Genomic DNA, 14,250 nt, shown 5'->3' with positions numbered 1-14,250 from the left:
ACTCTCACATCTCTTTCTCATTTGTTGTGTGTGCTTCACATATTGCTCTAAGCCTCAAGCAGTAAGCCAGTATCCAACCTCATGAGTCCCATTAAGGATGAAACAGCTGTCCGTGAGCGGCGATCTTGGCTTTTGCACGTCTGCTTAAAGGCTGTCTAGTACAGAGCACATTTGCTCCAAGGGATCCATGTATAAAGTGGATATAGAGACTAAGGTGATTGTTGTTAAACTAATTTGCATGCGTCTACCCAGAATCCCTTGCATTGGTGGCAGCAAGTAACTGGGCTTCTCTGGTTGGTGTAGACTAGTGTTTATTAACGCCTACTACCCCATTCATTTTAAGTGGATGGGTTTTCACCTTTACCCCACCACATCCTATATTGTGTGTGCTTTATTTATTCGCTTCTCGGCCTTTTGGCTAAGATCAAGTGTAGTCTCTCTTGTGGTGGGGAGGGATGGCACTGATCCTCTGGCCTTAGGGTTCGGGAAAGCAATGGAACCCGAGGTGAAATTGCCCTGGCAGAAATGCTGGAGTCACCGTGTGTGGTATTGCACGCCACTGCACACGGTGAGCGCACGTTTCCACTGGCGGCCTTCCAGCACTACTCGCCCCCATGTACCATCAGGTCTTGGGGATGAGAATTATTTTTGAATCCGGCAGGCCAGAAATGGCTTGTCCTTAAATTATTTTTCTTTAATTTATTTAATTCACTTCGTTTTTGCACGAGTGCCCATTAATTTATTCCCCTTTTGATTCACGGCATTGAAATTCACGGCTTGGCCCCCACTACTCTATGGCACACGTTTTTTGTAACCACGTTTTGGACACTGTTTTTCTTTTTAGGAGGCAGTGAAGTCTGGACTTTGCTGGAGGAGGATTGGAGCCTTCTGGCCCTTTCCTCTCTTCTGGGAGCTGTACACCCGCTTTAGCTCAACCCTGCTTACATCCTACCATTTATAATATTTTATGTATTTTTTATATAGTCTTTTTACCCTGTCACAAGTTAAAGGGACTCATTTTTATTTTTTTTTTATTATTTCAGCATTTATGTGATTCTTGACACTAATATTTTACTGATTGGTTCTCAAAGCAGTTTTACAAGCTTACCTGCTGACGTCAATGCCTTAACTCCAGCTTTAAGCCATTGGGCGCATGCACAGAGGGCAGTCTGGTTTTCACAGAATATAAAGAATTGGATAAAACATAAAATATTTGAAAGTGAAGCTTTATAATTTGCTTCATTTATTCACAGCTGTGTGAAGAGTAAGATAAGTCACTGTGAATTATTACTTTGTATTTTCTAGTGATTTTGTGTGATAGCTGCTAAAGTATGCCATTCTTAATATTTTTTTGAGTTGTAGATTAAACTGCGTGGATATTTTTTGTTCTTAATAGTACTATTTCTTTTGTGGATTTGACTCCAATTAACGGGCGAAATTTGGAGAAATACTCCTGCAAGATTAACTGCAGAAACCTCACATCGTCTGCTTCCGTGGTAACTCTTGATTTAAGGCATTGGGCAGAGTTTCCTGAACAGTGTATGATGAAGTCACAAGTACAATGTGACATCATCCGGACAACAGTGGAAACAAGGTTCTTCCACTGGAGTTTCCCTGAAACAGAGAGATGTGTGAGACCTCTTACCCTGCTCTGTCCATGAGCAATGATAGACATTGAAACATTGATAGCAATCCCTAGAAAATTTGGTCTTGCGCAGTAATCCAACGTTTGGAGTTCCAAACTTACAAAAGAGCTGAAAACTGCTAAATATCACAGATCTTTTCTGAAGATATGTAATGTGAGAAACACTATCGACAAAGAGTGTAGAAGTACGTCATATAGGAGCCGGAATACTCCTACCTCTCAGAGAGATTCCACATCAAGTATTTTCTGCGTGAAACTAGAACCAGATTGGCCACTGAGTCAGACCATTTCTGAGTCTCTTTTCACCAGAACGTATATAAAAAATACAAGAGAAAAATAACTAAAGTTTAGTTGTATGCTTCTGTTGTAGAAACGTATCATTTGGGCCCATCGGGCCCATCTACTCACACGGCACACTTTATTCAGTCATTGGTCATAACTTATACTAAGGATCTCCTTACCGGAGCCCTGATTTATATCCTACTCTTGCCATAAATCAGGTCACTGGTAAGACAGGGTTATATTTGGTTTGCATGTGACCACGTATGAAAGGGAGAGAGGTTGTATTTGGATAAGAAACAATTGTCAATTAAATATACATATATACACTACCATTCAAAAGTTTGGGGTCACTTAGAAATGTCCTTGTTTTGGAAAGAAAATCAAATCTTGTCCATTAAAATAAAATGAAATGGATATTGTAAAGGACTATTGTATCTGGAAACGGATGATTTTTAATTGCAACATGCAACTCAGTGCAGGGACTGTCGGACGAGTAAACTAATATTTTTGGGATTTCAAGGGTGAGGCACAAGCCATATGCCTAGGGGCCCCAGAGGGCCTTAATCCAGTGCTGAGCCCTTCTCTTTTCCAAGACATAACTATTAAAGGCTCAAGCCTCGATATGCACTGAAGGGCCTATATTGAATTTTCTTTACTGAATTACTTTCTGCTAAAAGTAGCTCACATGAGGTCTTACAAGGGATTGCAATATTCCTACAGTCCCTTTTCCCTATGCACTCAATTATGTGCTTAAGGCAGCCTCCCTCCACCCTTTGTCTCACCGCTTTGTTAATATAATTTTAATAAAAAAACTTATTTTATGTATTTGGTCATTTTGTGCTGATATTAAAGACATGTTACAGCCTGTTCTGAGGAAAGACAGAAATATACACTGTGAAAGGCAAGCATGTACAGCTCTATCTGTGTTTAATATTATATCATAGTACAGTGGTGGAAATGGTTTAGACCAGTTGCCAGTATATTGTAAACACAAAAAATACTTTTGCTGTGTGCGGAGTTTAACAATTCTGACTATTCAACAATATAATGTGAATGGATGTCAACATATGCTGACTCTGCTAGAGAGGGTAATGCCTATGTAAGGGAATCACTCACAGCTTCTAATAGACAGAATAACTTGCTCCTAGAGCGCCACCTAGTGTCGAAGTTTTTAAATCCATCAGTACAACTCTATCCTTAGGGGTAAATGAAAAAGTTAAATGTCCTTTTAATTTGATTTAAAGGGACATTCAGGTTCCTATATATTGGTAGTTATCTTGATTTTAAACATACCTGCAAAGTCCCAAACTAATAAGTAAACCACCAAGGGGAGAAAACCTATTTAATACCTGATTGCCCCAACTGTTTGCTCTGTACTTTGCATATTCATAGCTAACTGACCCCTTATTTTGAAGGGTCTGTTTTTAAAAAAAACTTCCAGCCTGAACCAAATGGGACTTAAATCTGGTTTATTAACTACCAACCTACACATCTCTGTACTTACTAATGAAGGACCATAATTAGTCAAATGTTATCTACGGTTTTGGGAATTTCACGGGAACCCGAGGTCTATATCATGATCAATGTCTTTGGTACTGAAATGGTTAATCGAAATACTGTACCCCTGATGGTCATCAGAGAGACCACCAGATCTGACTAGTGCTATAATTTAAAAATGATCTCAAACAGTAGCCGTGTTTGCAGATTATAAGTATAGTTCATCTGTTACTTATAATAATCTTTATGTCATCCCATCATATTTTTAGACAAGTCACATTATGAATTCAAGACTCAAATTAATGCGGGCCTCGCTCTATCAAGAAAGGTCAGGCAGAGCTCACCAGACTTGTCTGTTAAAGGGACTGAAAGTTGTCATGTTTCTCCTCCTGTTCAGTGTAATTTTAAAGCCATTAATGGTGCTTTTCCACTCAATATATTTACAATACTATTAAAAATGCTATTCTCAGCCCTGTTTATGTCATGTCCTCATCCAGGAACAATTCATTAAATATGAATGAAAATGCCCTATTTATATTTTCTTAGGGGACAAATTGTAGTCATGTGACACAAAAAGTTGGCACTGATAGGTTATTTTTGTTGTCCTAGGAATTGAAGAGGCATGTTCAAATTTTCTGTATTTTTGTCCGGCAGTGGCTGCGAACCCAGTGCCTACATATGACTGGATACAGGCTGGTTACATATTGCACGTATGTGATTTATAACCCTCCTACATGCATACAGCTGACCTCAGCATGAACATTGTTGGATGGCTTCCAAAAACCTTCATCTGGAGCACACCCTTTCCAACTTGAATCACGTCTCCAACTATGGCCACAGGATTAATTACCCAAGTAATGACATAGGAGCCAACTTTTTGGTAGGTTGGGACAACCTAAAGTGAGCAACGGGAAACAAGATTTTGTCTTCAACCTTGTAAACTGGTGCAGGGTTTCAGAGACAACCTCTATAGTATTTTGCCATTATGTTGGGCCTTGTGGAAGTTGTTCTCGAGTACCCTTGTAGAATGCGAGTGGAGACACCATGAACATCGATGCATCGGGCAAATCAGGAACAAAACATCCACAGTTGTCCTTAAAAGGGAAAGATTGAATGGAATGATGAGTATAGCTGCAACCGATCACCTAGTAGATGGGAAATAGAACTCCGTTATGTATTATTCAAGGGTTTGGTGCATTTTGTTGGTGTATGGATGGAATATTAGTTTCCGGATGCCAAATCCCTGGCAGTAACCTTTCCAGAAACAAACATGGTCAGACAAAATAGCGCTTCCCACAAGGACGATCTTCTTGATCTTGTTTTTTTTCTGGCAGAGGGTGGTAGGCAGAAAAACATGCTGTTGGAGCTCCAACCAGTGTCAAAGTTTTCCAATCATCTAGTACAATTCTTTTTTATGGGTGTTCCTTTAATTTGATGTAAAGAGACTTTGACGTTTCTATATATTGCTGCTTATCTGCATCTACAAACTCGCCCTTCAAACTCACATAGACCAAGGAGAGGAAGCTTAATTAAGCTTAGGCTGTGATGGATTGAATCATTTCGGAGAAGTCCTTGATAAACCAGAAGAAATCCAGGAAACCGGAAAAGTGTTGGGTACCCTTTATATAGTTTGGAGACCATTCACAAATAACAGCAGCCTTTTTAGATTATATAGTAAAGCTTCCTGTAGATATTATAAAACTCAGCAGAGAAATTCTTCAGAGATGGTCATGAAAACACATTTCTCTTATCTATCAGTTAGTGGTTAAAGACTTGGTTAATGTTTTTTACCGTTGTTATATGGTTCCGTAAATCAGAATGTTGTCTAAGTACAATGCCGTGAAGGTATCAAAGAACAAGGAAGGAGGGTAGATTGCTGGTGCTAATGCTAGATTTAGGATTTACAAATGGAGACTTCATTTTGGATGTCACTGTAGGAGATTGTTTGGGCTCCAGTGGTCATCAATCAGTCTGGTTTAATAGGACAGAAGTTGCATTGCACCACACTAAAACAAAGGTTTCAGATTCCACAAAGGCAGATTTTTGTAAGATAGAAAGAAATGTAGACACATCTGTTGGCCTGGGCATCTTTAAATGGAGTCCAGGACAGTGGCATACTTCGAATATTTGGCACCTGGGCCCAATCCAATATTTGCTGCCCAAATCGGCCTCTTGCCCCTGGTAACCCATGTGCACTGGCACACATTTTTACACACACTTTCATTTTATGCGCTGACATACACATCCACACTCATATACTCATTAACACACACACCCTCATGTTAACATACGCTTACACATACACATTCATGCTTACACATACACATCCATGCTTACACATACACATCCATGCTTACACATACACATTCATGCTTACACATACACATTGTATTAAACACGTTAGTAAGAATAAAAGTAAAAGGAAACTCCTGTGGAGAAAAGGGCAACTATAAGCAAACTCAGAATGAGGAAGATGAGAGCAAATATAAAGCTAAGCTTAAGGAGGCAAAACACATTATTGGATGCAACAAAGCACCCACGGAGGAGAAAATTACAACCTATCGTAAGATATATAAGTGAAAGGAGAATGAAGGATGTTATTTAAATAAGGATAAACATCAGCTGACTACCTAAATAAACACTTCACACTTTACAAAAACGCTTAGTTTTTGTAAAGGAAGATGAAGGGGAGGGAACTCAGGAAGGAGAAACAAAGAGACAAGTAAAACTTCCGTGTTTGCAGAGGAAAAGATTCTACTTGAACTCTCCAAGTGAAGTATGTAAAGACGGACAAGTCCATAGGAACCATTGGGGAACACCTAAAGTTTGTAAATAAGCTTCCTGGCAAAACCATTGGCAAACATACCGTATTTAACCAGTCGCTATTGACAGGAGCAGTTCCAGAGCATTGGAAGTTGGCAATTGTGGTACCGCTTCACAAAAAAGGTAGCAGGGAAGTAAGTCTAAGGTCAGTGGTTGGCACATTAAGGGAAACCACGCTCAAGGAAAATAGTGTTAAATATCTGGATGTAGATGGGTTTACTGCAGGGGGATCCTGTCTAACCAATTTACTTCTTTGATTGAGTAACTAAAATAATAGAGAAGGGCAGTAGATAAAGATATAGCCTAGATTTTAGTTAGGCACTTGGCACTGTCCCTCATAATCCCCACTCTGTCCACACTCAACTGCAGTGTTTGGGCTTGGATATTGAAATAGTTGAACGGAGAAGGCAATGGCTAGGTTATAGGAGACAGAAGGTTGTAGTTAATGGTGTATATTTAGAGGAAGGACTTGTCACTAATGGGGTGTCACAACGTATGCACCTGGAGTACACAACACAGGAGTTATTCACCTTGAATAACCTACTGAATGATTGAGCCCTTAGACAGTAGACCAAGGACTTTGATGATCCCAATAGCATGGAGGCTCAGGTAGAGGCCAATACTACAGGAACTGAGTATAGATAGCAAAGCACTTGCCGGATGCTTTGTATATAGAAGACGCAATAGGTAGTTGCTCCGGACAGGTGGGTCTCTGATGGGTGGCACAGGGTAGATATTCCTGGTGTATCAATTAGTAAATTAAAAGAATGGTCATGTGTGGTCGCTGCAGTTTAATTTTAATTCATGTAAAATAATGCACTTGGGATGTAAAAATCCGGGAGCAGAATATAGCTTTGGACGCAATGTTCTGTCAGAGACCGCAAAAGAGAGAGACTCAGGAGTAATTGTTTCGGATAATAATGCTAAAAAGTGTCGCTAAAAGCAAGCAGGGTGCTGGGTTGTATAGTGAGAGACAATTGTAGCAGGAAGAGGGAGGTGGTTCTGCACTTTACAGACCTCTGGTTAGACCTAAAGTATTGTGTACAGTTCTGGAGTCCCCGTCACCAGAAGGATATTGACATATTGGAGAGAGTTCAGAGAAGGGCTACAAAAATGGTAAGTGGTTTACAGGATAAAAAATATTCTGAAAGACTAAGGGAGCTCAATAAGTATAGCTTGAAGGAAATGAGATGATGCATACTAAGGAAGCCACAGACATTTCCCAAGCAATTAAAGCTGGGAGCTGGAGATTCATAGCAAAAATGACACATAAAAAGTACATAAAACAGCCACTGTCTGCTTAGTTTATATGGGTGGTGGCATAGCTTTGTCAGTGGACCACTGTAGGTGCACGGTAATGGATGAATGATGGGTGAGATCTCAAAAGTATATGCAGGAGTCGGCTTGATGGGGCATTGGTGAACCAAGTGTCCACCTTTCACAGGAAAGGATTCAGATGGTGCCCGGGAAACTCTTTCCCCTGATGTTATGAAGCCATAAACTTGGCTGATCCATAAACCAGGCCAGCTCTTTTAGGACACTTAGAGCCAAGTAGATTTTTCAGGGCAGGTACATTTCTCCATCCGCATGCCTGAAGTCCAAGACATAGTCCTCTACTGGTCTGCAAATTGCCAGTTTCAGTAATTTCAGCAGATGAGATCCTGAACGAGTCTTCATATTGGATATTCATAGCCTGAACAAACGACAACCAGAAGTTCAAGATAAGACTGTTGGTGTTCAACAATTGGTGTGCCCAATCCATTGGTTGCTTTGACAGTATGGACATTATAGTGCGCACTTTAAAAAGTCTATATTGTAGGTATAGAGTTTAAGGGAACAAAGAAGCTGTCAGACAATAATGAAAGACCAATATTTCCTGCCATCAGCACCGGACCTTTCATGTAGTAGAATTTGTGATTCCGTTTGGGTAGAAAGTTCACTGGTAGAAGCTCCTGAGGCAAATGAAGGGTCAACTGAACAGAAGCAGTAGGAGTAGAAGAAGCAGTTGGTCCTCTAGTTGCCTCAATTCCAGGCCAGTCTATATAATAATTCTAGGTAGAAATAAGGGTCTCTTGATACCTAAGCGTCCTAAATTTTAATTTTGTCCCAAAATTACTTTTCCCTTCAGTGCAAATCTGCTCTCCTTGGCATTTGAATATTGCTCCATCTCCTGTTAGACCAGAAACATATTTGTGCTACCACAAGATTTTCGCATCAGAGAAACTTCTATACTGGCCACTGAAGATTAGATTGGTCATTAGTTGCTCTTGTCTTACTTCTCTACAAAAAAAAACTTGATAAATACGTGGCTCCCATTTAGCAATTTACCTTCTGTACATATTCTAAAAAGAATAAATGAATAAATATTAAGCATACATAAAGGATGTCATTATTCTAACAAGCTACAATTATTTAACATTTGTTGGCTATAATGTGGATTTGGATTTCTTTTATCTCTCTGTCACTTTATGTTTTAGGGATGGCAGGACAGATGGCCTCCATACTGGGGACCTACTGTGGGTGAAGCCTAGGCCAACCCCTAAGCAAAATATTATGACGGCAATAGGGAAAATATAGGAAGGAGGAAAATTTGCCGAGGCAGAGAGGGACAGGGTTAAAGAGAAGAGAGGTTTAAGAAGAAAACAAAAGTTGAAGGGGAAAAACAACAAGATATGCTATCTGTCATTGTAAACAATATTATACAAATAATGCTGTTTTACACTTCTGATTTGTTGGGCATTTTGCTGAATAAGTAAAATCAATATGTAGGTTGGAATACTCTTTCCCTATTACTCATTATGACCTTAAAGGAAAACATAGATTCATCTGCTATTCCTAGAAACATTTAACATCTGCCTTTGAAGAGCAGTGCAGGGGAGATCTTAAGAAATAATATACGCCTTAGATCTGACATGAGCTTGGTGACATATGATTTGAGGTCATACATGTAGATAGAATATTGAGATTAACGTGGCTTGCTTTGGTGAAGTATATCAAACTGAAAGTTACGCAAGAATTCAGGAACATTCTTGCAACATTTTGTGACTACCTATCATTTACAGCACTAAACCTAATAACTGCTTGTGCCACCCTTGTCAACAGTAGCTGCAATCAAGCGTTTGCGGTAGCTGTGGAGGAATTTTGACCCATTCTTCATTGGAGGATTGGAGGGTTTTCAAACATGAACTATCTTTTTTAGGTCCTGCCACAGTATCTCAATCAGATTCAAGTCAGGACTTTGACTAGGCCACTCCAAAACCTTCATTTTGTTTCTTTTAACCCATTCAGCAGTGGACTTGCTTGTGTTTTGGATCATTTTCCTGTCAGCTTTAGGTCAGAAACTGATGGCTAGACATTCCATGGATGCCATTTTTGCACATTTTCTTTCCTATTGTGGAATCATGAACACTGACCTTAACTGAGGCAAGTGACGCCTTACCATGTGAGTCTGGGTTCTTTTGTGACTTCCTGGAGTCGTCGATGCGCTCTTGAAGGAATTTTGGTAGGACGGCCAGTCCTGGGAAGCTTCACCACTCTTCCAAGTTTTCTCCATTTTCTTCAGACTGCTAGATGTCAATGAGTTTGTTTCTCATCTCTTTGTGAACTTGTTTAGATCGCAGCATCACGTGGGACTTTTTGAGACCTTTTATCCTGATTCACTTTGCAAGACAGGTTCTATTTAATTGATGCTTAGATTCAGCTTTGCTGACAGTAATCACGCTTGGGTGTGTCTAGTGAAATTGAGCCAAATTATCAATTACATTTGGTTAATTAGGGGGGGGGGCAATAATTTTTTCACATAGCTAGGATTGGGTAGCTTTTTCCTTCTATACATGAAATCATTATTTAAAAACTGCACTTTGTGTTTACTCAGTTTATCTTTATCTACTATTAAATAAGACAAATATGCAAAAATAGAAGAAATTCCATCAGCCAGTTCTTTTGGCCACATCCAAATGTTAGTAGAAATAAACTCAGACTATGCCCAACTAATGCCCAAGTGACATGAATTTCTATCCCCCCATATATGTATGGAGTTATCTATCATTCATCATCATGTAAGAAGAGGACATGTAAAAAAATGATTATTTTGTGATGCATTATTATTACTTATTGTTAAATATAGTGCCATCATACTCCGCAGCGATGTACAATGAGTAATAATGACATAACAAGTAGTAAATAACATGACAATTGGACTTACAGAAACACGAGGTAAGGAGGGTCCTGCTCAAACAAGCTTATATCCATCAGCAGATTGGGGGGGGGGGCTTAAAGTGCCAGGACTGCGTTTTCTCCCCTGTCCAGCTCTGCCTTCCATTTATCTAAATAAAGTCATTTTTGTGCAACTTTTGTTGGCGGATTAAGTGGGCCAAGTAATTCTTATCGACAATCAAATTCTGTGTTTCAGTAGTTAAAACATATTGAATGTTAGCTGTTTTTTCCCTATTCTCCCCCTAATACACAACTAATGACATTTCCAAGGATTTGGGGGTTGGCCAAGAAATAAAAAAAAGACAAGTGTAATTAAGTAGAATATTCCAGGCTTTGGCCTCTATAGTTCCAACTACACAGGTGTGATGAGTCATTTGCAGTAGGCCTGGGACCACACAATGAGTTTCTCCAAATAGCTCTCCACACAGTTCCTAAATCTGTTCTGATGTTTGTGGTTATTGAATACAAGGTCTTTCCAGAGGTAAGGAAAAGGTGCACACAAACCCAAAAATATGTAATATAAATGTACCCTCAGATAATTGTGTTATGGGCGAGAGCCTAGCGAGGATGAGTGTTAGGCATTAACCATTTAGCTACCAGGTGTTCAGCAATAATGTTGAAAAGGCAGTGAAAAACTAGATATTAGTACTAAATTCACTGAAAACACAGGTAAAAGTCTGGGACGGCTTGCTGGTACTGTAATTTTGTGTTTTGGGCTATTTCAGTAATTTCATGGTCCATTTACTCTATTCAGACCTTCCTTCATAGTCCACCTATCACCATAGGAATATGATGATAAGTGGAATATTGTTTTTATTAAAGTAGACATGTGTTACGATTGTTATAAAGCTTCTGATCTTTTTACTTACACCAGAACTTTTTTCTGTTAAAAACTAATCAAACTTTCATGCAGAAGCAAAACAGACCGTTTGACACTTACATAGGAATATATATGCTTCGGGCTGCATAAAGGATCAATATATATATATATATATATATATATGTGTGTGTGTGTGTATATATATATATATATATATATATATTATTTTTTTATTGGGAAAAACTGCATAGCTTCTGTCGTTAGGCAACCATTGACAGGGGTACAGCATAACACCTATCACTATATACTGAGGCAGACATTGACGATGTTGCAGCATAACTGTTATTATATACTGAGGCAAACATTGACGGTCGGGCAGCATAACACCTATCACTATATACTGAGGCACAGCACAACACCTATCACTAAACATTGAGCCAGACATTGCCAATAATGTAGCATAACCCCTATCACTATATACTAAGCTAAACATTGATGTGGTGTAGGCCTACTGCTTCAGTGTCTGGCTTAGTATATAGGGATGCACCGAAATGAAAATTCTGGACCAAAAATTCCGAATTCACCGGACCGAAACTGAAAATGACCCCCCATTTAAAAAAAAAAAACCACTTTATTAAAAATAACACACCAAAATTGGACAAAAAAACAACAACAATATTATATATATATATATATATATATATAATTGCTAACAGCAATCACACTCCTATCATGCCCAGGCAGCCAGTACATGCTGGAACCTGGGCATCATATTAATGTGATTACAGCCTCCCTATGCCATGCTATCCCCCCCCCCCACTTACACATCCATGCTATCACACACATACTCATTCACAAACATTGAGCATAAACTCGTAGAACACAGATGTGACATTTGCTCCTCTGATGACATTGATATCCTCTACATTGCTTCATCTTGTGAGGGTAGAATGATGGTGAGGACCAGTTGTTAACATCAGTTAACATCAGTTTATGCACATAATTCATCTCAAGTCTTCAGTTGCACATTTATTTTATTGGATCTTTATAAAGCATTGTTTTTGCTTACTACGCAGGTAGAGCATTATGTCATATGTTACAAAAAAAGACTTTAAACTTTTGGATTTTGAGATGTGACATTGTGCTGTGACATTCCAACCACTTATTGTTCACCATCATTGTCGTGACAATGGACAGGCTTTTGACCTAGTGTGTTATGGTGGGGAACTCATTAAGCCCTGTTGAGTAGTAGCTACACCAATGACTGATCACTTTGCAAATCCTAGATTTTAGTCTACTGAATTATAAGCATGTCAGAAAAACCACTTCAAAAAAATGAAGGCATATTTTCCCCCTAAATGTGGTTAAAAAGACAATTGCATGTCTTGTACAACATCTCCAAACTTTAAACATGCAGATACTCAAAATATCTTTCATTTGTAGTACAGGAGACTTTTAATTTTCTGCATTTTTATATTATCATAAATAAACAGCTTACTCTGCTATCATCAAACATCTGGAATTGTTTAGTTGGGTGTCTGGAAGCAACATCTGTTTATGATATGCTGGGTTTATTAGTAACCAAATAATTTTCCACTTTTTAGAGGTTATGCTAAAAATTAAAAATAAAGTACTACCTTAAATGGAATTTTACTTACAAAGGGAAAACTACAGTAGTTAAACAGGCCATCCTCATTTTATATACCGGCGTAACAATGATTCATACAGCATACCCCAATTTCAATCCAGATCTCGAGTTACACCATAGAAGACTTACATCGTATGGATTTGGTATGGTTTTTAACCACTAAAAGTTGTGCTGCCCCATGTTCTCTTATTTTTAATCTACCTGTTATAAATGTATTCTGTAAAATATACGGTAATGCCATGTTTGTCCTTTAGTTAGGCTTAAGAGGCCAACCACCTATATCTGGTGACACACTCTCCACCAAGACATTATGTTTGTGTAGACTCAGCAGCACCTTCCTCTACCTCCATCTGTGGTTTAAATGTACATACAAAACTTATATGATACCGAGAAGCCTTGCCTTACATGCTCAGACTGGGAGAAAATGGTTCTGATCATCTGTGACAAGAAAAGAAAGAGATGAAGAGAAAAAAACAATGTCTGTGAGCTACATGAAACGAATCGTTCTCATACTAACAGGCCTGGCCGCTCCATCTAGAACACCAGACAAATGCCTGATGGGCCACTGGCTGGAGCTGACATAAAAATGTTACGTCTAATGTCCAATTGTTTGGCCTTAAAACGCCAAGGCCACCTTTTTATCCTTGGTCTGGCCCTGTGAACTAACTTTTATAAAAAGGGTGGCTGCATGCTGCCAGCTAATGTCCAATTGTTTGGTTCCTTAAAAGGCAGACTTTTAAGAAATGATTAATAACTTCTGGACTAGCAGCAAAACATACCGTTTTGATACAATAGAAATTGTCATATGTTTTACATTTCCACGCCACAATTAGAGTCCAATACATTTTTCACTTTATGGTACAACGCAAACAAGGTTTGTTTTTCTTTTGAAGATGTTGAAATGAAGAGGGGTAATCAATGGCGTTGAAGGCAGCAGATAGATCAAGAAAACAGTATAGAAAAACCTAAGATTGAGCAGTGAAGATGTAATCCGTCACATTCATTAGTGCTGTTTTAGTCAAGTGTTGGGGCAAAACTTGTACTATCAAACATGAGCAGAGAGGGATGAGTGGATGTTTGTGTGATGTCTAATTATGCTTATTTTAGTCTTCAAGAGGATGGTCAAATTCTTTGATGATAATTGTATGGATGATGAGATGGAAAGGTAGGAGATAAATAAAACTTTAGTGTGGACACACAGGTAGACCTAGGGTCTTGGAAAGAAAGGCGATTAGGTTATAGCCAGAAAATGAAATAATTAGTGAAGAAGTCTTGTGGAAGCAGGGGGTGAGAGATAGCTAATAGAAATGTGAAAGTCAA

General features: G+C 38.8%; 1 pseudogene; it reads left to right on the top strand.

The window, feature by feature from the left end:
• The first annotated feature begins 398 nt into the window (after positions 1-398).
• LOC128468744 (uncharacterized) lies at positions 399-579 on the top strand (annotated as a pseudogene).
• Positions 580-14,250: the final 13,671 nt, after the last annotated feature.

The sequence above is a fragment of the Spea bombifrons genome, chromosome 1 (assembly GCF_027358695.1).
Source record: "Spea bombifrons isolate aSpeBom1 chromosome 1, aSpeBom1.2.pri, whole genome shotgun sequence".
Taxonomy (NCBI): domain Eukaryota; kingdom Metazoa; phylum Chordata; class Amphibia; order Anura; family Pelobatidae; genus Spea; species Spea bombifrons.
Note: the sequence above shows the minus strand (reverse complement) of the source record. Positions and strands in the feature narration are given on the sequence as shown.